The 24,114-nt window shown below is 42.7% G+C and overlaps 1 protein-coding gene and 2 long non-coding RNA genes across 4 annotated transcripts in view; 1 reads left to right on the top strand and 2 right to left on the bottom strand.

The window, feature by feature from the left end:
* The window catches only part of LOC146208401 (uncharacterized), a 73,578-nt gene that overhangs the window by 31,887 nt on the left and 17,577 nt on the right, over nt 1–24,114 (bottom strand). The gene's annotated exons all lie outside the window — the stretch shown is intronic.
* The window catches only part of LOC146208402 (uncharacterized), a 45,526-nt gene that overhangs the window by 7,648 nt on the left and 13,764 nt on the right, over nt 1–24,114 (top strand). The window lies entirely within an intron of this gene.
* On the bottom strand, nt 348–21,618 carry LOC146208403 (uncharacterized). Of its 2 annotated transcripts, none has more exons than XR_014703378.1 (4): nt 20,807–21,618; nt 20,357–20,457; nt 13,529–13,640; nt 348–419 (listed from the first exon to the last, which is right to left on the bottom strand). It is a non-coding gene; the product is annotated as an uncharacterized LOC146208403 (long non-coding RNA). The 2 variants fall into 2 exon arrangements; XR_014703379.1 differs by lacking the exon at nt 20,807–21,618 and adding an exon at nt 20,579–20,789.

Raw genomic sequence — 24,114 nt, 5'->3', positions numbered from 1 at the left:
TTTGCAGGACTCACTTTGGCCATACCTTCCTCTGCAAAACGGTGCACAGTATTTCCATACACACTGTTCAATGGTGAATGTACAAATTTTTTCCACACTTCTTGCACCATACACACAACAGTCTGTGATGTGAAATCGGTGCTTCAATAAATAGGGATGCAAAAGCACGCTGATGACAGCTTTTATTTTCTCACAATAGCTGTGCATGCCAGCAATACATTTGGGATATGCTCGGTGAGGTCTAGGCCCATCAGTGTTTTCGACAGCACAGTCTACTTGGCATTAGATGCCCAGAACACTGCTACAAGCCAAGTGATCCTGTGAGCAAAGTTTTAACCAAGTGATCCTGCCGCTCGACCACATCGCAACTTGCGGAGCCGAGTGAAGCCGCTCAAGATATCCTTGCATTTTCCAGGTGCCTGCATATAGAATGAAAACAATGCAAGGGAGGTTAAAGCAAACCATTATAAGCAACTAAACATACTCCTAATCTCAAGTTTTCATTTTAACCTACAGCTAATGCAACAAAACAAGACTTGGTGTGAAGGCCTGGGGTCGCCACCTAGGTATGCCCTAGCAGTGGCACATCATGACCAAGTGTAGACTTTTCATTCCAAATCATTAAACAAAGCTAGTGATCTAGAAATCCACATACCTCATTTATTCTGACTGCCAATTTGCTATACCTCAAGTGGGAATACCACTATGCTAGTTCCTTAGAGGCTAAACACAAGCCTGGCCGGCACTGGAGAGTTTGTTGCTCGAGAATTGGCTTTGGATGTAGAACACATGCAGCTGTACTGGCGAACCTGCACTCCCTCTGGAGTTTACTGAGGCCGCTTCTGCAGAGTGGCATCCATCTATAACTAAAAACAGTGCTGCAGAATCTGAATTGGAGTATTGCAAAAGCATGGAATCTGCTGTTGGTTGCTTCTGTTTGCTTAATTCACTTATTGTTTACCCATTTTCTTTGGTACTTTCAAATTGTGCACCAATCCCTTCCTATGCCCTTCTTCAGCTAGACTTCCGGTTGGTAGTGTGACGTCACAGCCTCTAGCTCACATTATCCACTTCTTGTTTATTCATTTTAGTCTTTGGTACTTTCAAATTGCACAATCCCTTCCTATGCCCTTTTTCAGCTCTATTTCCAGTTGCGTGACGTCACACCTTTGACGCCACTCTAATTGACTGCCTTAACTACTTTAGTCTTTGGTACTTTGAAATTGCATGCTAATCCCTTCATATGCCCTTTTTTAGCTCGACTTCAGGTTGTGTAATGTCACATACTTGAAGTCACCTTAATTCACTGGTTTAATTATTTTAGTATTTGATACATTCAAATGTGGCACCAAGCCATTAGCTAATGAGACCATTTTTGCTTTTACTGTTTCATTTTTTGCCTCTAATTAATTACCTAATTACCTTAATGGCCTAATTCTTTGCACACATTACATCACCCTCTATCGATTAACACCACTCATTAACATCTACAATTTCTCAATCACACACAACTGCTACGGACACGATTTTGCATGTTTTGCCTCTAATTAATTACCTAATTACCTTATTGGCCTAATTATTATTTCGGACACAACACTACGTCACCCTCTATCAATTGGACTCATTAACCTCTACCACTTCTCAATTACTCACAACTGCTGCAGAGAACTTTTACATTTTTTGCCTGTAATTAATTACCTAACTAGCTTACTGGCCTATTTTTCGGCAGCAACATTATGTTAGCCTCTATCGATTGACACCACTCATTAACCTCTCACGTTTCTTAATTACTGGCAACTGCTGCGGACACGATTTTGCGGGTGCGGTCTACGGACAGAAATCTGTGAACATAGCGAAGTAACGCTTTCGTGTTAATAACTTGAATGAATCCTTGAGTTTAGTTATATTTAGAATCCAGGAGAAGAAGGCTTTTGTGTCAAATATCAAGAAGGTCATAAAGGCACGTTCGGTGTGATGACTGCTCCTGAACCAGGCTAGCTTCAGCGATATAGTGAATAAAATCATGAAGCAGATATTGCAGTTTCTTGTTTTTTATGCCTTCCATGACCTATACTGATTTCTGACACAGCCATTGCTATGGCATTGAAATTGAAACAGATGATGGGAGAGATTGTATTATTTAGCAGCCATAAACAAATACTATGTGGTAATCCATGTATAGTCATGCACACTGTTACAAAGACAACACGCAAAAAAATCGGGGGTCCTTTAAACTCTACCTTAAGTGTATGATGGAGCACATTGGGGCTTCCGTGTGGATTCTCATTCATGTACAGACACTTCACTACAGGGTAATTACGTAACCCCACAATTTATTCTATTATGTTGTGCATACTCATTAACGCAGTTGTAAGCCATCACATTATGTTAGACCACATAAAGATATAGAGACCTGCTTTAACCAAGAGATCTGAACCTGCCTGAGTCACTTGGGGATGCCTGGTTGACTGGATCCAAAGAACCTTGGATGCAGACAAAGACATGCTACCCCTAGGTCACTCGGGCACATTTAATGGCTTGGTTAAAGCCAGAATTCCTATCTGCCAACTTAAGGTCTATTCACACTTGCGACTACCAGTCGCGCGACCAGAGGGGAGGAGCTCGCCACTACCGATGTTCACACTTGCGACAGTCGCCTTCTCGTTCTGTTCTCGTTCCGAACGAGTTGGGAGTAGGAGAGCTGCTGGGCAATGACAGTAAACGTCGGTAGCTGCCGCCTGCCAGACACTTCAGCTTTTTCAGGCGAGCCGGTACGCATGCCGCGCTCTCGTGTTTCCAGGAAAACGCCGACGACGAATCGACAATGTCAATCACCGTGGTGTCAATATAAAATGTTGCACCTGCGTGAAAAACCCATTTCTCAAAAGTTCATGGTATTTAGCAGATAGTCCAAATATCTTTCCAATCTCCTTCCAGGCCATATCCTATCTCCCTGCCTTTGAATTCCGGGAGCCGTTTGTTGAAAAGGTAGGGGTATTCTTTAATTGCATTTAGAAGGTGCTCGATCAAGTACTCCGGGACCTCGCTGATTGGTGAAATGGTTTGCGACTAGTGGTCGCGCGACTGAAAATTCGAGCAGTGCCCGATCGGCCCGCGGCAGTCGCTTTTCGACCGATGTGACCATTTGCGACTGTCGCTTTTCGAACAAAACGGTTGCGCGACCGCTGCTAGTCGCAAGTGTGAACGGGCCTTTAGCCGTGTCATGTAGACTCGTGACATGCACAACCACTGAGCAGTGTCCAGCCATGTCACCAGCCAACCACCACCTGCTATAGATATGCCCATGATTTTTGCTCAAAATGCCTATATCAGACTATATCCAGAATAAAGCCATGAATGCTGTGGCATTATTATGATGTCTATGCAATTTTAAGTTAATACTGCCACTCAGGCAAGACCATGACAATGTAAATATTGAAGTGACGCTGCTTTTGTAGTAATGAAATCTATCAAATGACAAATTACATAGGGAAGCTAGCAGCCAGCGAAACTAGAGAAAGCATAAGCAGCGGTTTCAATTTTTATTCATGTTTGTCTTGTTTGTACCTACTCGCAGCCAGACATGGCAGGATTATTTTATGCTCGCTGCAGCCCTCCAACTAGCAGACAATGGAGAGGTGATATAGAAGTGAGAAATTTATGCACTATTTTTAAACTGACTAGAAGGACAGGAGTATCATGCGACATTTCTTTTATCCGAGGGCATCATAGGTGCTCTTAGCTGATCCATGGTGCCCACCTATGGTATCTTTTTCTTTGTCAGCTGTCGCTGCTTATATACGTATAATATGCATGCGGCACTCTTTCCCACCAGGCAACTGACAATTGCAGATTTCGATTTCATAATGAACTCACTGAACTCGGATTCTCTATATATCTTTCATTTGTCAAGTACATAGCCTCAGCTTATTTTATGGTATCATTTAATGACCTTCTCGAGTGTGACATCAGATCATAGCCCTCAGTACATGCTCAGGCATGCGCATTCATGCAAGCATATCGTCAGTGTGTGAAGCACAATCTGGGTGTATGGTATTTTATTTTTCAATGCAGTGGAAATGAGGACATGCTCTGGTAATAGCTCAGATATATTTGAGATGTACCACATGCATGCACTATCATGTTTCACTTCAGCCATCAAAAAGCAATGTTTCTCAAATGGGAGTCACGATTTTAGGAGTCCAAAAACATATGTTAAAAAAAATTGAAAGGTCATGCAATAGCTTTGACCCAGCTAGACACAGCTTTAAATGGCTAAAAGGGCACAGGTTTAAAGCTGATTTTAGTTTCTCAAAGCTCACCATAAAAGGAGTGCGGAAACAGGGAGCATGAGAGAGAGAGCATCAATGGGATTTGTCGATGCCAGCATCGGTGATGCTCGAACTTTGGCTCCATTGCTGGATGGGAATGCAGTGCAGTCTTAGGAATCTATCAGGGGAAAAGAGGACACTATGTGGTAGAGCTGACACGACAGTGTGTCTGTTGCATGCCGTCATCCATGCATAACGTCGATAAGAATGTTTTAATATGCAAGCGCCTCTACCCTAAATAAAAGTTAAGCTGCACACCGCAGGTATGAATTCATTATGCAATTGGGGCTGGTACCAAAGCAGCCAATGGTGTGTGCTGTGCCGTCAATGTGGAGAAACCGCTAGCATGACCAACGTGACAGTCCTTGCATGTTGGTGTCCATGCATGATGCATGACGGGGAAGATTGGGAACGAATAAAGTCATAGATAGTGCATGCATTGGTCATTTCTCAAGTATTTGAGTGTTTTCCAAAACACGTCCTTTTTCCACTTTGCAGAAAAATGAAATGAAGATGTGAAAAATGAGTGCACTCATGATACTGATGTACATGTACGAATTAATGTGCCTTCCTGACTAAGCACGGGGAGCTGCAATCCACGCTAATGCCCGAGAAAGCCCTCAAATAGCAAGCTATGTAGAATAAACCGAGTATGGACTTGAGATGAAACGCATTTTACAAATCAATCGGATTAATGCGCATAGTATGACGCAAACATCTGCACTTTTAAATGGTGAGAAGAGATATGTTGCCCCACATACACAAAATAAGTAAACAATGGCAATGGAAAGGCACACATGATGTCCATCACGAGTGGCAGAAATAAGCACTATCCTTGAGATTGTACGATATGTCGTGTTCAATGAAGTACCGCACATGCTCACCACTTCCATATCACCTCTGTTGTCTGCTAGCTACCCAAGCGCAGCCCGCACTAAATCGTCCTTGTGAAAGTCTGGCATCCAGCAGCATATCGTCGAGAAAAAATGAACGCATTCTGGAGCAACCAAAAGTAGCCCCCCTCCCCCCTACACACCGAAAAATGCAAGAGCTGGCTCCACGCTCGGGCGCCCCGTAGGCTAATGAGATAACTTAAGTGCAGTCAAAAGGCAGACAGTATGCAGAAACTAAAATAAAAAAGAAGAGTAAGTGTGACAAATGTCTCAAACGTAATTTATATTCATTATTTTACCTGTTTTTGCTGTGCTTTTGGTCATTTATTTTTAATGTGACAGTATTGAAGGCCCCATGCTCCCCAAAATTTTGCATTATTGTTGACAATGTCGTGAGCAAATAGTCATAAGCAGGGTTCTAGCATTTGGTAATAAGCAGGTGACATTTTTGTGGGTCAGGCATTGAGTTTTGGTGTTAGTTTGTGTGGCATCATGAGGCCGCATGAGATGTCGAATTGCTAGGAGCTCCTTGTGATTGAAGAGTGAGATGGCAATCAAGCCCCTCCGAGTCGCACTTTTATACAATTGTTAAAGCAAGTATATATATATATATCAGGTTGTCTTTCAGATAATGTGGTAGCTTATCACTGTATGCTAATAAATGTTTGAAATAAATGGATCAGTGACGAAGCAACTAGCAGCATACCCTTAAAGGCAGACTTTAGGTATCCCTGCAGGTTTTAAGGTTAGGTTTAATTTATTTTTCAGAGATTTTTAACACCTGCTTTCCTTCCGGACTTGGTTTCCATTTGTAGCACCGCGTCGATTTAAGGTGGTCTCTGTTCCTGCAAGGGTGGAAAAACGAGCTAGCTGGTAGTTCATCTCTGGGAAAAAATGACAGCACTCTCTTGAGACAAGGACAAAGCGCTGCGTGTCATCTCTTTCTTTTTCAATGTCTTAGGAGTGCGGTTTATTTTTTTCCCCAGGCTCTCTATTCTGACTGAGTTTTTTCATTCCACCCCAGATGCATTACCTACAGCAATGAAGAAGATGAATTTGTTTACGCATTATCGCCTACTGTTGTTTTTATTTTTTTTTTAACCTAATTTAACAGCTGCCACATGTGTGTGTATTCGATATGTCAGACTAAAGAGAAAATCCTCGACAGCTTGGTACCAGTGAGTACTTATGGAACTTGTTGGTACTGGTTTCACTACTTTTTTCTAGCTCTGAAGTAGAGCCCACCTATATTGGCCTCAGCTATAACAAATGCTTATTGTGATCGAGGGTGGAGCTACTGTCAAAATATGTGTTTATAGCCTTGAGTTTGAGACAAAGAGAACTACTGAGGTCACCCTGCTTTGTTATAACGAACAACAATGCACCATAAAGTCACCCTACTGTCAAAACATGCATGAAGATCAGAGTACATCCTAACTCCCAATATCATCCTCAAAGAAAGTGTCGAGCATGTAAAAAACAGTGCAAGAAACTATAAATCAGAAGCACTAGTAAAGTTAACCACTGCCCGAGCACATGCTTACAGGCTGCAAGGTCGATCAGTTGGTCCGTCAGTGTGCCGGCTAGGCAAAACTTCTGAAGTGTGAGCAGGGTCAGGGTAGCAGCAGCTTCACTAGTGCTATTCTACACTGGCAGTGATCAACCACTAACAGGGCTTTGATAAGTTTGAATACGAGCCACGAAGTATGCTTTGTTAGCCGAACTGGTCACATGACAATGTGTCACCTGCCCAACTGGATCTGCACCTTCTCAATTACTGGAGCGTGCAGATAGCACACAGAGCAAATAATCTGCACCTCTCCTTTGTAGGTAGAGCAGTGCACACTCATCAATTGAAACTAGACAGCAGCCGATGGTATTATGCTAAAGAGCCACTTCCTACCAGGCTTGTTGGTATGTGCAGATCTACTTGTGCAGAAAGGTTGCTTCAAAAGTAGAGCAACGGCGACTGGGTATCAGTTTATTTAAAGCTCGATGTGCAGCTAGAATGCTTTAAACAAAAACTATGCGTACAATTGATGTTCTGCATGTACATGTGCTTGGTTAGCCTTTAACTGTTGAGGGTTGACGACAAAAACACCGACCCACCTAACCACCAGCTGTCGTGAACACCTCAACTGCTTAATTATTGCATTCCTAAAGCGGCACACCCACAACCAATGACTGCATCAGGCGCCTGAATGCTTGGATATCTGACTTTATTTGTATTTAACAGTAAACAAAAGGACAATGTGAAGGTGTATGTATCTATAGATAGCTCTGTTGCTGACTTTCAGTGGTCAGTTTAAAGAATGTGTAAAGGCCAGCACTTTTCACGTGCGTATGTCCATAAAATTTAGTAAGGTTTACATTTCTCATTCAGAACTGATACTGGTGTCTTTCTAATGCACCGTTAATGTGTGGTAAAAACTGCAGATTCAGTTCTTACAAAATTAATGCAGTCATGTGATTTCTTTCCCAGCAGATGGCTGCGGTTTCACCCCCAGAGCACATATATGGCAATTTTGCAGTGATCTTAACTGAAGGTGTAAGGAAATAGCATCATGAAAAGGCAAGCAATTAACTGAAAGAGCATAAACAAGACCACTGTAAAGGCAAATTGCTTTACGTTGCTAGTGGGGACGCAATAAGTATGCTTATTACGGTTGCCTGTGCATAGTGTCACTTTCCCTAGTAGCCTGAAACAACAGACGGATGCATTGCTACAGACAGACAACAAATATCTTTCAGCAGGGTGGCAAGAAGGGAGAGGTAGACTGCAGACTATCTTTAAATAATGCAGTCTAGCACTTTGCCAAGTGTAAATAATACTGAGAAAGGGCAACCCTTTTATGCAATACATTTTCTCAAAAAGCCTAAACGACCTGATCATCCATACCAAGGAAATATAGAGTGCCTTTTACACTCGACTAAGGGCTACATTTATGTATGAGCCGCTCCTTGTAAATTTGGAACCTGTTATTTGGAAGGAAATGGAATCTGCATAGTACAGTGGCCCTGCATACACCCCGAGGTACTGCCCCTGCCTGTTGCCATCATTATCGTCTAGCTCTGTGGCATATAAAGAACAATTCGGACACATCTGTACTTTGCGCATGGCAGCAGTCAACCGCGTAATGACACCATGAGGTTAGCTTGGAGTGTCACTTTAGCCTGTCTGTTTGCGTATTTTCAAATCTTTGCATGTGATGTCCCCAGATGCTGTTGTTGTTCAAAGGTTCAAATATATGGGTATTTAAGATGCAGAGCCTGTAATTGATTACTTCATATACCAGGGAGATGAGGAGCCAGGTTTTAGTACTGCAGACAACAATAGCAAGAAACAAGAATAAGAGCTGGAGCGGCCCTTACCCCATCGGTAACATGCCGATGGGAATCTCAAGAAGACATCGGACCCGCCACATGCCCGAAGTGTTGCACACCAGCTGCAGAAGTGAATGTTCGCCACCTGCTGTGCACTTGTGCAGGGACCATCAAGGACAGATTCAGCAGGAAATAGGACTAACTGCAACAAGGCAAGAGGACTTCTCCAAATGGCTCAACGACAACGATAAGAGCAAGAGCCTTCTTCGGTTACCTATGGAAAACAATTTAGATAGGTTTTTATAATATGCCTTATGGCGAGCTTGCGGAATAAAAAAAAACCTAAATGTATGTGCAACTAGCCAGATATAGCATCATACTGTATTGCACAGCTGATTCCACCGAATATATTTGCGAAATTGACTGATAATTGCTATTTTCATGCAAGATCCACACACTGCCAAAATAATGAAAAAAAAAAGAAGTTATATCTAGCAGAGTGTGAAAGTTTTAGGACTGCCACCACTTCCTTTTTTGCATGATGCTTGCCATACCAAATTCAGTAAGCACCCTGACCCTGTCAAGCTAACGTCTAAGCTCTCTGGAGTGCTTATGTTCTTTTGACCGAGTCATTGGTTGTGGATAAGCCACTGTAGCAACGCAATACTATAGTAATCGAGGTGTTCACAACAGCTGGTGGTAGGTAGGCTGGCATTCTTGTCATCAATCCTGAATAGTCAAAGATACTGCGGCAATGCTACCAAGCACATGTGCATGCAGAACATACATTATACATGTAATATTCGTGTAATGCGCTCCACCAGCCCAACAACCTTTAAGAAAGGTGATATCGGATCGCTGTTGCTTGGACCACAAAGCGACCTTTCCACTCAATTACGTCTGCACAGACTAATAACACACTGCTCTACCTACACTCTGCAGTAGTGGAGAAGGCAGAGATCCAACTAAGAAGGTGATGCATAGTTGGACCAACACAGCATACTGCGTGACAAGTATTCAAACTAATTAAAACCCTGTCAGTGGTTCATTTCCTGGCAGTGTAGAGAAGCTGCTGTTACCCTAATTCTGCTAACACATCAGCCCTTACGCACATACACACTGAGTGGCTGACCTCGTAGCCTGTGGGCATGTGGTCAGGCGGCAGTTAACTTCACTAGCAATGCCTACCGCCTTATTGTTTCTGCATACTAGACACTTTCTTTGAGAGTGATAACGGAAGGTAGGATATGCTCTGATGTTCATGCATGTTTTGACAGCGGGATGACTTTATGGTGCATTGTTGTTCAATATAACAAAGCAGGGCAACCTCGGTCGTTCTTTTTATCTAAAACACAGGGCTATAGACATAAGAAAAAAAAAATATAATACCACAACATTAAGTGATAAGGCATAAACAAAGAGGCATGTCCTTCTTCATTACTGTAGGTCATGCATCTGAGGTGAAATGAAAAAGCTCAGTAAGAACAGAGAGCTTGAGAAAAAATAACAGCGCATTTTTGAGACATGAACAAAAAATGACAACACAGCACTTTGTCGAGTGTGCAATCATTTTTTCCTTTCCCAATATGAACCAGCAACTAGCCCGTTCTTCCACCCTTGCGAGAAATGAGACTACCTTAAATTCACACAATTATAAATGAAAACCAAATCCGGAAGGAAAACAGGTTCTAAAAACAGCCCTCGGATAAATAAATTAAAATTAAGACCTGGAGGGATACTTAAAGTCTGCCTTTAAGGGTATAATGTGGTAGTTTGACTGTCTCCAGTCTGCATTTCTACAAGGTGACCCTCCTTTTCGTACCTGCATACTGCTATTCGCTTCGTCACTGATCCATTTATCTCAAACATTCATTAGCATACAGTGATAAGCTACCACATTATCTGAAAGACAACCTGACATAGATATATATATACCTGCTTTAGCAACATTGCACAAAAGTGCGACTCGGAAGGGCCCATCTCACCCTTCAATCGTAAGGAGCTCCAGGCAATTCGGCATCTCATGCGGCCTCATGATGCCACACAAACTAACACCAAAAATCAATGCCTGACCCACAAAAATGTCACCTGCTTATTACCAAATGCTAGAACCCTGCTCGTGACTTTTTTGCTCACGACGTTGCCAACAACAATGCAAGATTTTGGGGAAACGGGGCCTTCAATACTGTCACATTAAAAATAAATGACCAAAAACACAGGAAACACATGTAAAATAATGAACATAAATTACGTTTAAGAGACATTTGTCACGCTTACTCTTTTTTATCGTTAGTTTCCGCATACGTGCCACCTTGTCACTGGGCTTAAGTTATTATAGCCTAAGGGGCGCCCGAGCGTGGAGCCAGCTCTTACATTTTTGTGTGTGTATGGGGGGGGGGGGGTCATTTTTTCTCTGATGATATGCCACTGAATGCCACACTCTCACAAGGATGATTTAGTGTGGGTTGCGCTTGGGCGGCTAGCAGACAACAGAGGTTATATGGAAGTGGTGAGCATGTGCGGTACTTCAGTGAACAAGACATTTCGTACAATCTCAAGGATAGTGCTTATTTCTGCCAGTCGTGGTGGACATCTTGTGTGTCTTTCCATTGCCATTGCTTACTTATTTTGTGTATGTGGGGCAACATGTCTTCTCACCATTTACAAGTGCAGATGTTTGCATCATACTATGCTCATTAAATCCATTTATTTGCAAAATACGTTTCATCTCTCAAGTCCGTACTCAGCTGATTTTACTTGACTTGCTGTTTGAGGACCTTCTCGAGCATTGCCGTGGGTTGCAGCTCCCAGTACGTACTCGAGAAGGCACATTAATAAGTGCACGTACCGTCTTTGCCAAAAGTAACCAGGCTGCATGTTTTGCTCCTTGCTTGTATTCTGAAGCTAACATGGAACCCCTGAGGATCATAACTTTTTGGCAAGTGAAGACAGGAGCTCTCATTTATGTTGCACCAATTTACAGCATCAGAAGTTTTATGAATTCTCTGCTAACCGACTGAGAAGCGGAACACGCAGCCTGGTTACTTCTGGCAAAGATAGTACATCAGTATCATGAGTGCATTAATTTTTCACGTCTTCATTTTTCTGCACAGTGAAAAAAGGATGTGTTTTCGGAAGCACTCAGAAATATTTGAGAAATGCCAAATGCATGCACTATCTATCACCTTATTTTTTCCCAATCTTCCCCGTGTGAGCCATCATGCATGGAAAACAACATGCAAGGCCGTACTGCCACGCTGGTTATGCTAGCAGTTGTTCCCCACAGTGAAGGCACAGCACACACCATTGGCTGCTTTTGTACCAGCCCCAATTGCATAATGGATTCGAATCAGAGGTGTGCTGCTAAAGTTTCATTAAAGTAGAGGCGCTTTCATATTAAAAACATTCTTATCACTGCGGACAGGAGACTATGCACGGTGGAGCGTCGTCTGAAATGCAGGCTGCAATATCAAAGGACACTTTTTTTTCTTTGCAGGGAGGGGGGGGGGGGAGGGAGTTGATTGACTCAGTGGCCGACCCTCAGACGAAAGCGCTTGATGAAGATGCTACTGCACAAAAGCAATATAGAATAAGGCATGTTTTCTTCAGCATAAGGCACGGTCAGTCAGCTTATCAGCTTTAGCTTATCGACGCATGATTTTTCGCATTACACTGGCGACGACGCCAGCACGACCAGCACCTATCACCGTAGTGTGAGGTTTTCGGCCCCGCGACACCGACGGAACTGATCAATGGAAGGTTGTCAAGAGGTACTGCTTTGTTTAAAAGTTTTGTCTGCTCCTTTAATGTTGCAAGGTATGCTCTCGCCTCAAGGTAATGCTTGCTTACTCTTAGTTTTTGGACCGAAAGAGCAACGGCAATACTTCAGCAATCAGGAACATAATGCTAACCCCTCCCCACTTTCGTGGCGCGGGTACACGGCGGGAAGAAACGGACAAGTACCTTTTTATATGCGTGAGTGCTTGTTGCTAAAACAAGCTAAATCTCATAGCGTAAGAATAATATGCTTCTGATTGTATGCTGAATTATACAGCATGAGCCCGTCCATTTCAGCTTCCTCGGCAATCTCTAGACGAAGCCCAAAACAAGTCCGAGGATCACTAAAGTCGCATATTATAGTAAAGGCTTTTCAAAGAAAAGAGAATATGCGAATAAAATATTTTTGCTGAAAAAAAAAAATCTGTGACCACCATCCAAGCATGAATGCAAAAGTGCAGCCTACATAGACTACATCGCGAATAGCAGACGACATGGGAATGATATCTCATGACGTGAGCAGCCAATGGTTGCCAGACCAGAAAGCCAATTTCAATAATAATAAAAATTATTTTTAAAACTATCTGCTGCACCGAATGAGCTCAAATTTCGAGGATTTATAATTTAACGTGTGAGGAGTGAAATGCAATAACTAGTTTATGCTCAGTTGTTAGCTGTCGTGACAACCTTAATGAATCAAGTGAAATGTGATAGTGCATGCATGCGTTACATCTTAAAATATTTCTGAGCAATTACCAAAGTATGTCCTTTCCACTGCGCTACAAAAGTAAATACGGAACACTCGGACCGTGTGTCGCATACTGACGATATACTTGCATGAATGCGCATGCCTGAGTGCACAGGGAATTGAGGTCTGCTCTCACGCTCGAGAAGGTTCTCGAACAATGCTGTAAAATAAGTTGATGCTAGAACTTGACAGATCAAATATAATTTGAAAATCCGAACTCATTAAGCTCAATATGGAACGTACATCTGATCTTGTAAATTATGTGATGGGAGACAATGTCACACACATACAAAATATGTATGCGGCGACAGTTAAAGATGTAATAAATGAGCACTGCAGATCAGCTGAAATGAGCACCTGCCTGCACATTATTAAAGACACCCTAAAAACAAAAGATAATTTCACCTGAAGCTCTGCGGTCCTAGTCAATAAAAACAGCCGCAGACATTCCTCACCTCCCCATCACCTCTCCGTTGTTTGCTAGTTGGATGCGAGCAGCCAACATAAAATCATCCTGGCAAGTCTAGCAGCCAGCAGGTAGCCCGGAACTGTCCACCTGGAGAAAGACTAACGCCAGAGCAACCCTAGTAAACAAATGGCTGGGCTTTACTCAGGCGACCTGCGGACAGTGGATAATCTAAGAGGCCCACTGATATACACAATGACAGTCAAGGAAAGAATACATATCATCAAATATAAAGCAAAGTCAACTAGTGTATTACAAAAAAAACAGCATTGAAGAACTGTGATTGAGTCCCCTTGAGTACCATTACATGTTTGGGAACAGAACAGATACAGTGACTTATAAACAAGAATCACTGATTCTCATGTGCTGCCAAGCAGAAGCAGACCTGCTGGAAGGGCACAAGATCAACCAGTTCGCTATTTATTGCCATTACTTAACACAAGACAATGACAACAAAATTATTAAACCAAGCATTGGCTGAAGGAAGTGCTTGAGAACTCTACACTCAATCAGTGTCACATGCTGCATGGCAGCAATAGCAATAAATCAGTTGTCAAAATAAGGTAGTGATCCATTTTATGCAATTACCTACACAGATCATTCTCTTAAGATTAAATAAGGAGTGCAACAATTAACACACATAGCATGGAAGGTAATAGTAGGCCTGTAGTAACTGCACTTAGCCACAAAGTGAATGGTCAAGAGGTTGTACATGGGTTGAATAGCATGCCCACATCTGCTATGCTGTTCTTTAAGGATGTTACTCCACATTAGCACACTTCAGATGAACAGGCAGCATGAGTAGACAAACGGCCTTGCTCATATTTTATGTTTTGAAGACTGTCCTATACAGCAAACAATTGAAGAAATGCAATTTAAAACACTGGCCAAACACACCCATTTATGGATAGTTCATTTCTCACTTTCTGATGTGAACGCTTTTTCAATCTGTAAAATGGACAGTTATCAACATGCATTGCTTAGAGCTTCAGCATGGCTACGGACCTATAAGGCTGCCGCGATACCTCAAGCGAAAAGGTTCTGAATTAGAGGGACATCACTGGACAGCGCACTACAGAAAAGCAACTGGAGTGGCTGAGGCTTCAGAGGGCATAATCATACATACTTACCGGGATGAAGACCAAATCAAAGATGCTTCCCACTATCTCACCAAAAAGCAACCAAAAAGAATTTACAAATTGTTGCCTCTGTTAGTGACAGCCTGTTCGTAACAGGGGGTGAGATAAAGGCTGCCCTGAGCCTTAATGTGTCAGATAAATTAATTAGGCAAAGGCATGACAAAGCAGGATTCAGATAGGATGGCTACACAAAAGCCCTAACTTTAAGGCATTACTGGGTGGGCCTGTACTGGGTGGGCCTAGAAACAAAAAGAGTGCTGCCTAGTTGCTAAAAAGTAAATGAATATACTTTTGTATTTTGACCTGTGGCTTGCTTTCTTATATACCATGTTTGTTTTGCTGCCAAGGCTGTAACTTTCATTAAATACTGCTATTTTAAGGTATGATCCTCTTTATGTCAATGGCCTCAGGCCAAGCACACAAAAATCCTTAAACATGTGAAGGGGGGGGGGGGGGGGGAGGTTACCACAAAGACAGCCTCTCACCTCTTCCCTGCATTGATGGTCAGCTGAGCTCCCAAGCTTATTTTGTAATCATTACAACCAGCTCCTTTCTCACCTGCTAAAAGGACCTTGCAAGGATAGAAAAAGTTGTCGGGTTAATGGTTATGATTCATGATTGACAGTGCTTAATTGACCACACGAACAGAGTAAACACATAAAAGACGAACACAGGCTCTGAACTTTAAGATTATTCTGGAACCACCGATACTCTGCTTATATACCCATAAAGGCACCGACTAGTGGTGATTTTCGACACTTGTGACAAATAAAAACAAAAAGAAGTACCGTAAGAGCAAACCCGAACAAGGGGAGAACAAAATAGGCAAATCATTTTTTAAGCCGCCAACACGTGGAACAACGGACTAATAACAGAAAAAAAAAATGCAATGGTAACAGAAAATGGGTAACAGACGTAAGCTAACAATTAACACAGCAAAACGCACGAGATGAAGTACACTAAAACTGAAAGAAAAAGTGCATGACAAGAAAGATGAAGCCAACAATTGACCGCTAAATGCAGAAGATGAGCACTAAATAGCTAAAACAAAGCAAATGAAGGAAATGCTCATGAGCAACAAGGGTGAAGTCTACAATTACATTGCGAAAGGATGAAGATGAGGTGCATAAAAAGAAACAATAAAGATAAAATGTCAAGAAATGAATTCAACAAATGTTATAAAGCTAAAACCAGGCTAGATTAGAGAAGTCCATAAAGAAAGGCAATCTTTTTTTACAAGAGTGAAATGGAGGGGGTGCTAACACAATCATCCTTGAGCCTCAAAATCTTGGCAGCTTTAACTATTTCATGTGTCAGCTTATAACGATGTGTTTTTAACACAGTTTTTTTTTCGAAGATTGGGTGGCATGGCTTCTTTAAGTCGGTTCCTGCAGTGGACGGGCAGATTCCTGATAAGTCATTTTAATGCTCCATTAGCCTTCATCGGCCAGTTTGGTCCATGTATAGCTTACGGCAAGTGAAAGGCTTAGAGTGAGCGCCTTCCGCATGTGCTGCTAAGGGTTTTCTGTGCTTCTTAGTGCGGCCTCTTTTTTATTTATTTTTTTGCTTTTCTTTTTCATTAAGGATTCACCAAAGCTGCAATAGTTGCTCGAGGGCAGAAAACAACGTCAACTCCTGCTTTCTTTTCACTCGTCGTAAAGTTGTGGGAAGTTTGGTGCATGTAAGGAATCCCTGGAACATTATCGTGTTGCCTATGTGCTTCAGCACTTTTTCTGAGACAGTGGAAAGGACTTGTAACGTGTACCCTGATTGCGTGAGCCTGCATACCTTTTTCAAGAAGCTTTCTTGTAATTTGTGCTCGCATGACTTGTTCAGGGCATTGACAAGGGCAGACTGGATGATATTTCTTCTAACCAGCTTTGAACGAGCGGAGTCATATTATAGGAAGGGCTAGTTGCCCCTTGGTTCAAATGCCCAGCTCACGTGACTGGGTGTGCAGATGCTTAGTTCCAAGAAGCACATGGAATCATTGTCTGGCATTTCTTGCTTTAATTCAAGGGGAGCCAGGATACTCTTAAAGACACTCAAAACTTCAGGTACTTCATGAAAAAAGGTTTCTACGTCACGGTCTAAATTAACTAAGAAGTCGTCCTTAAAGCAGAAAATTTTTTGAATTCGCGAGTTTTCAAAGTGATTCCTGAGACTACTGTCATGCATAACTAAGAACAGATCACTGAGCAAGGGAGTAAGTAATACATGATATGATGCAGATCCCGTGCTTTTGGATAAGGTGTGAATCATTCCTTTCTACAAATGTTTATTTTAGATACACAGAAAACAATTCTAAGAGACCATCTACAGAGACACCACACTCACTCTGGGAGGATATGGTTCCATGTCTGTCAATAGCTTTGCGAACGCATTTCATGAGGTCCATCTTGAGGTATAGAATAAAACAAGCCTTTTGCATTTATAGAAAAGGCATGATAGGCTTTGTTTCTTTTCCCGTTCAAAAACCTAATGACTACATCTGCATTCTTTACCAGAAAGGGATCATCGATAAAAAGCAATTTCAGGTTGCCATGCAAATACATAGTGACGTCTTTCTGCCAGATATACCTCTCGTGCCCTCTGTGCGTTATTGTTTCGGAGGATACCTGGCAGAAAGACGTCTCTATGTATTTGCAAGGCAACCAGAAATTGCTTTCTATCGATGATACCTTTCTGGTAAAGAATGCAGATGAAATCATTAGGTCTTTGAACTGGAATAGAAAGAAAGCCTACCGTGTTTTTCTACAGATGTTAAAATTATTTTATTCTATACCTCAAGATGGGGGACCTCATGAAATGCGTTCGTGAAGCTATCGACAAACCTGGAGCAGTATCCTTCCAGAATGAGTGTGGTGTCTCTGTAGATGGTTTCTTGGTTATGCTTTCTGTGTACCTAAAATCAACATTTCTAGAATGGAATGGTTTACACTTTATCCAAAGTCACAGGATCTGCATTGGATCATGTATTGCCCCGTTATCAGTGATCTGTTCTTAGCTATGCATGACAAAAGTCTCAGGAACCATTTCAAACACTAACAAGTTAAAAATATTTTCTGCTTTGTGGATGATTTCTTAGTTCTTTTCGACTGTGACAAGGAAGCCTTTTTTTCATGAAGTACCTGAAATTTTTAGTGTCCTTAAGAGTGTCCTGGCTCCCCTTAAATTTATGCACGAAATGCCGGACAATGATTCCATGCACATCCTGGAACTAAGAATCTTCTTTACACCCAGTTATGTGTGCCGGGCATTTGGACCAAGGGGAAACAATCCCTTCCTAACATGCAGCTCCGCTCGTTCCAAAGCTGGTCAAAAGAAATATCATCCAGTCTGCCCTTGTCAATGCCTTGAACAAGTCATGCGAGCACAAATTGCAAGAAAGCTTCTTGAAAAAGGTATGCAGGCTCACGCAATCAGGGTACCCATTACAAGTCCTCTCCACTGTCGCAGAAAAAGTGCTGAAAAACACCAAGTGCAAAAACACAACCACTGGCTGAAGTGCACAGGCCACGCAAAAAGGTTGCAGTGATTCGTTGCATGCACCAAATTTCCCACAACCTTACGATGAGTGAAAAGAAAGCAGGAGTTGACGTTCTTTTCTGCCCCTGAGCAACTATTGCAGCTTTCATGGATCGTTAATGAAAAAGAAGAGATGCCGCACCAAGAAGCACAGAAAACCCTTAGCGGCAGTGTACAGAAGGCGCTCACTCTAAGCATTTCACTTGCCGTAAGGTATACATGGACAAACAAGCCCTTTTTGATGCATCAATGAAAGGCTAATGGAGCATTAAATGACTTCTCAGGTAATCCCCCAGGAATCTGCCCGTCCACTGCAGGAACTGACTCAAAGAAGCCATGCCACCCAATCTTTGAAAAAAAAAGAACAGTGTTAAAAACACATTGGTAAAGCTGACACATGAAATAGTCGAAGCTGCCAAGATTTTGAGGCTCAAGGATGATTGTGTTAGCACCCCCTCCATTTCACTTTTGGAAAAAGAGATTGCCTTTCTTTATGGACTTCTCTAATCTAGCCTGGTTTTAGCTTTGTTACATTTGTTGAATTCATTTCTTGACATTTTATCTTTCTTGTTTGGTTTTATGCACCTCATCTTCATCCTTTCGCTATGTTAATTGTTGACTTCACCCTTGTTGATCATGCGCGTTTCGTTCATTTGCTTTGGTTTAGCTATTTAGTACTGCTTGTGTTCTGCATTTGGCAATGTCAATTGTTGGCTTCATTGTCGCTGTTCATGACGCTTTTTTTTTCAGTTTTAGTGCACTTCATCTCATGCATTTTGCTGTGCTAATTGTTACCTTTTCCTCTGCTATCCATTTTCTGCTCTCCTTCCACATTTGTATTTTTTTTTGTGCTTATTAGTCCACTTTCCATGTGTTGGCGGCTTAAAAGATAACTTGCCTATCTCGTTCTCTCCTCGTTCGGGTTTGCCCTTTCGGTACTTTATTTGGTTTTTATTTGTCACATTAGTTTTTGTTGCCACAAGTGTCAAAAATCGCCACTTGTCAGTGCCTTTATGGGTATATAAGCAGAATATTAGTGGTTACAGAATAAAATTGAAGTTCAGCACCTGTGTTCGTCATTTTTGTGTTCTTTACTCTGACCGTGTGGTTAAGAGCTGTCAATCATGGCTTACAAGAATGGGCATTTTCTGCCGCAGCATTCTTTCCCTATCCTCACGGCGCACATTGTGAAAGTGCACCTTGAAAAGCTTTGTAGCCCATTACACTAGCTTGGCTTCCTAAGGTCGCTGATCTGAAAGTCACTGAAAACATTTCAGGCATTAAAAGCCAATTTGCAAAAAAGGGTCCTGCACACTGCAAATTCTGATGAGTTATGGAAAGCCATCAAAAGTGCGTGGAAAGAGCTGAAGCCGATGCAAAACTGTCGTGCCAGTGCTCTATGACTCCTTGCCATGCCAAGTCTGCTGTCATAGAGCTCGGTGATGACTTCCTCCGCTACTCAACTTCCTGTGTGCACTCAACATTGGTCCCCACCCTCATTTTCTTTTTTTTGTGTGTGTGTGTTTCAGCAAGCACGCAGCAGGTCACTGAAATGTTTCCAGATTTTTTTTTTAGATGTAGGACATTTTGCACTATTTTGCACAGCAACAAAGAATATTCTTTATGACTCGACAATTAATTTTTGAGCCATTCTTAGCAGCTTCTCTTTCTTATGAGCATGACCTAAATAGCAACTTTACTTTTTTGAGGTTTCAAAGTGGCTTTATAACAGCATGTCTATGCTGCAGCTATAAAAAGAGTATGCATACTGTTTATAAGTGACTTTTCTGCAGAAGAAAAAAGTATGCCAGGAATTTAAAAATGAACAATTCATTTTCTTCGGATTAACTCACGATTACTTCCTTGATTGGCTGCTACACACGACACTAATCTTCAGAACATAAAGTGCAAGCAAACACATTCGCATACTCAAGCTGCTTGCCCATCTGAAGTGCCCTAATATGCAATGACGTCCTCGGACAGAACAGCCTAGGAGACCATGGCAACAGCTGACCGCACTTTGTGGGCATGTGCTTAGCATAAGGCCGCGGTTCCTCCACTTGTACAGCATAGGTAGGCAAATAAAGCATTTATCACCATTAATCATGGTAGTGCCTTTTGAGAATCATGTGACGGAAGAACACACTTACGAGCTTAATGCTGTTCACAGGACGCCTTTAGCAACCAAGCAAGCATCCACCCTGAGCAAGCAGCTGTCTTCCAGGAGAACATTTTCAAAAACAGTGTACACCTGGAAGTGCAAGGAACAAAACTAATGCCTCACTCAACCGGACGTAAACGTGACTGCCGATGCATATTTGTGATGATAAAAAGTGGAAGTTATTAAAGTATGTATGCACAAGAACACATACTTCTGTGTCTACGGAAGAAAATTAGCGGTTACAGCACTGCCAAAACAAATAGCGCCTACGCGCCTCCCATGTTCGAACAAGCGACAATGCCACTGCTCCCAGTACAAGAAAATAGCGCTTGGTAAAACTGAGGCTTCAAAATATGTGCTAATGAACAGAAGTCTACACGCTTTTGCGTGTATTTTAAACTTGCAGTTGCGGAAAAAAAAAAATAGAAGCGAACCTTACCTGAATGACTCCACTATTGTCCGGAGACCGTTGATGCCGTTGGCGAGCGAGCATTGAAAGCAAGTTGCAGGTCATATCCTGTGTGCGCGCTGCAAATGGTGAACACTGCGAAGGCTTGAGGCTTGCGATGCATTTCATAATGATATAACAGGGTAGTTTAAGAGGTCAAGCCGGCGGTAATAAAGGATTGCTAAGCGAAATACGATGTAACTGACAGGCCGCAAGAACAAACAACGCACAGCTAACGCAGCGCTTGAACTGAACAAGGAGAGCAACAGTTGCGCAACGCAAAAAAAAAAAAGAAAGAAGAGGGAGCATGAGTTTGATAACTATCAAGTATTTGTGAATGCATAAATTATTTTCAAATAATAAAGTTCATTTGTGAAGTTAGATGGTCGTAGGTTATTCATTTCTTCCGGTAAATTTGGTTTGAGCAGTTGACAGTTTCGTAGTTGAAAACAGTAGCAGACGACACGCCTGGAAGCCTTTACCCTTGATAGCTGATTACTACTATTTAATGCGGTATCACGCAGACAGGAGGAAAAAATGAAAAAGAAGCCTGCTTCAATGTCCAATACGGACACTTGTGCTGCCCGAGCAACAATAGAAACATGTGTGGTACGGAAAGTTATAATTTCTTTATCGCAGGAGTAAAACAACCTTTAACGCTATCTAAATCTGCAGGAGTAGAATGTTCACTTTACTCATTTTTTCTTGGAAGATTGAAAGGCCATTTCACTCTTCCTCGCATATGGCAGGAGTAAAGTGAGATCTGCAGGAGTAATTAGGCTGTTTGACTCTTGAAATAAGAGTTCCAGTTCTTAGAGTGTGAAGAAGATAGTGATGACATTTTTACCGACAGCGAGTCAGAAGCGGAAGACAGAATTTATTTTTTATTTCTCAATGCTCCTAAAAGGTGTAAGGTATGGAGTATTGCACAAGGGGCAGATAATGACTAATAAAATATAATCATCCACCAGAAATTGCTTCTGTGATTTTTGTGTGTGTGTTTCAAACACGTTACTGAATCTACGTAATAAAAAGCATTTGGCAATTGGAAACGTAATTTTTTAATTTATTTGGCCCTTATAGGGTTAAATCTCCGACAAGAATTGCTGTTTTCCGCTCCGCAGCACCTGACGTTCCTCTGCCGCCACAACCTGTTTTGACTCGATGGGACACGTTGATAAACGACGCTCAGAAGAGGTCAAACCTGCCTGAGGAAATCAAGGATCGAAGCAAGAGTTATATATTGTTACGACGTTTATTTACACAGATGGTAGGATACGCTGGAGATTAGCACACCACAGCGGACAGACCCAGCTTCCTCGTCCTCTTCTCCTTATTCCGCCAAACCTCATCTTCCTTCAATAAGGACCGCGGGAAGTGCGTGACACTGCTCCCTTCGCAGACGATGCCCGCCGGGCGAGTCAAGGTTCGTCACGTTGATAGAAGGGCTTCATGCGGGCCACGTGGACTACTTGAGTCTTCCGAGAACGACGTCCTTGGGTGGTCACGCGAGAGACTACAAAGTTTACTGCGCTGAGGCGTTCCAATACAACGAAAGGGCCAGTATAGTGGTGCAACAGTTTCTGGCACAAGCCGCGCTTACGCAACGGCGTCCAAAGCCACACCAAGTCACCAGGGACATAATTAACATCTTGATGACGCTTGTCGTAGCGTTGCTTGTAGCGTTCCTGGGAGGCTAGAGTGCGAAGTCTAGCGAGTCGACGAGCTTCTTCAGCCAAAGACAGAGTATGCGCTAGTGAAGTTTCAGCAGGGAGTGAGAAAGGCAGAAACGTGTCCAAAGTGCTTCGTGGAGGTCGTGCATAGAGAAGAAAAAACGGACTGTAGCCTGTCGTTTCGTGCTTAGCAGTGTTAAATGCATATGTTATAAACGGAAGGACTTCATCCCAGTTTTTGTGACGGGAGTCGACATACATTGCGAGCATGTTGCTAAGCGTCCGATTGGTGCGTTCGGTAAGACCGTTTGTTTGTGGGTGGTAAGGAGTTGAATGGCGAAAATGGGATGAGCAGAGGCGAAGAAGTTCTTCTACAACTTCTGCCGTAAACTGTCGGCCACGATCACTTATTAACACACGAGGAGGCCCATGTCGAAGAATGATGGACCGTAGGAGGAACGCCGAGACATCAGAAGCAGTGGCTGACGGTATAGCAGCAGTTTCACAGTACCGCGTAAGATAGTCTACGCACACTATGACCCAGCGGTTTCCGTTGGGGGAACGGGGAAACGGTCCTAGAAGATCAATTCCCGCCTGTTCGAATGGGGTTCGTGGTGGCGTTATAGGCTGAAGATGACCCGGCGGTGAGCAGGTTGGGTGCTTGAAACGCTGGCACTGGAGGCAGCTGGCCACATAACGTTGAGTAGTTTGACGCGCATCTTCGGCCAATAAAAACGTTCCTTAGTCCTGTGCAATGTTCTTGCGAAACCCAAGTGTCCAGCTGTGGCATCGTCGTGCATTACCCGAAGAACCTGACACCTAAGACTTGTAGGAACTACCAGAAGAAGCCGCGCACCTACTGACGAGTAGTTCTTCCTGTATAGTACACCGTCACGAATGCAGAATGTGGTCGTAGGGTTCCGGGAACTTGCTGCCTCAAAAAGCGGCGCCAACTCGTCGTGCCGCTGCGCAATCTTGAATTCACCAACATCAGGGAAACTTGTAGAGATAGCAGCTATATATTCATCCAAGACCTCATTGTCGCAATCAGTAGTTTCAAGTGGCAACCGTGACAAGCAGTCAGCAACACCGTGCTTACGACCACTCTTAAAAGACACAGTAAAATTGAATTCTTGAAGGCGCAAAGCCCACCGCGCAAGGCGTCCACAGGGGTGCACGAAGGTTTACAAGCCAACATAAGGAATGATGGTCCGTCACAATTTTAAATGCACATCCATAAAGATATGACCTAAACCGTTGCACACCGAATACAACAGCTAAGCATTCCTGTTCAGTTACAGTGTAATTACGCTCAGCCTTGCTCAAAGAACGGCTTGCATACGCAACGACATGTTCATCGCCATTGTGGCGCTGTATGAGCACAGCACCAATTCCAACTGCGCTGGCGTCAGTGTGAAGTTCTGTTGGAGCTGATGGACAGAAGTGGCGTAGTACTGGTCCTGATGTCAAAATAAACTTTAACTGACGAAAGGCGGAGTCACAATCGGCAGTCCACTTGAAAGGCACATCTTTTTGCAGAAGACAAGTAAGGGGATATGCTAGATCAGCAAGATCAGCAAACTTCGGAACAAAACGCCGAAAATAGGAGCAAAGCCCCCAAAAACT

The sequence above is a fragment of the Amblyomma maculatum genome, chromosome 1 (genome assembly GCF_055883805.1).
Source record: "Amblyomma maculatum isolate TAMU_Amacu chromosome 1, ASM5588380v1, whole genome shotgun sequence".
NCBI classification, from domain to species: domain Eukaryota; kingdom Metazoa; phylum Arthropoda; class Arachnida; order Ixodida; family Ixodidae; genus Amblyomma; species Amblyomma maculatum.
Note: the sequence above shows the minus strand (reverse complement) of the source record. Positions and strands in the feature narration are given on the sequence as shown.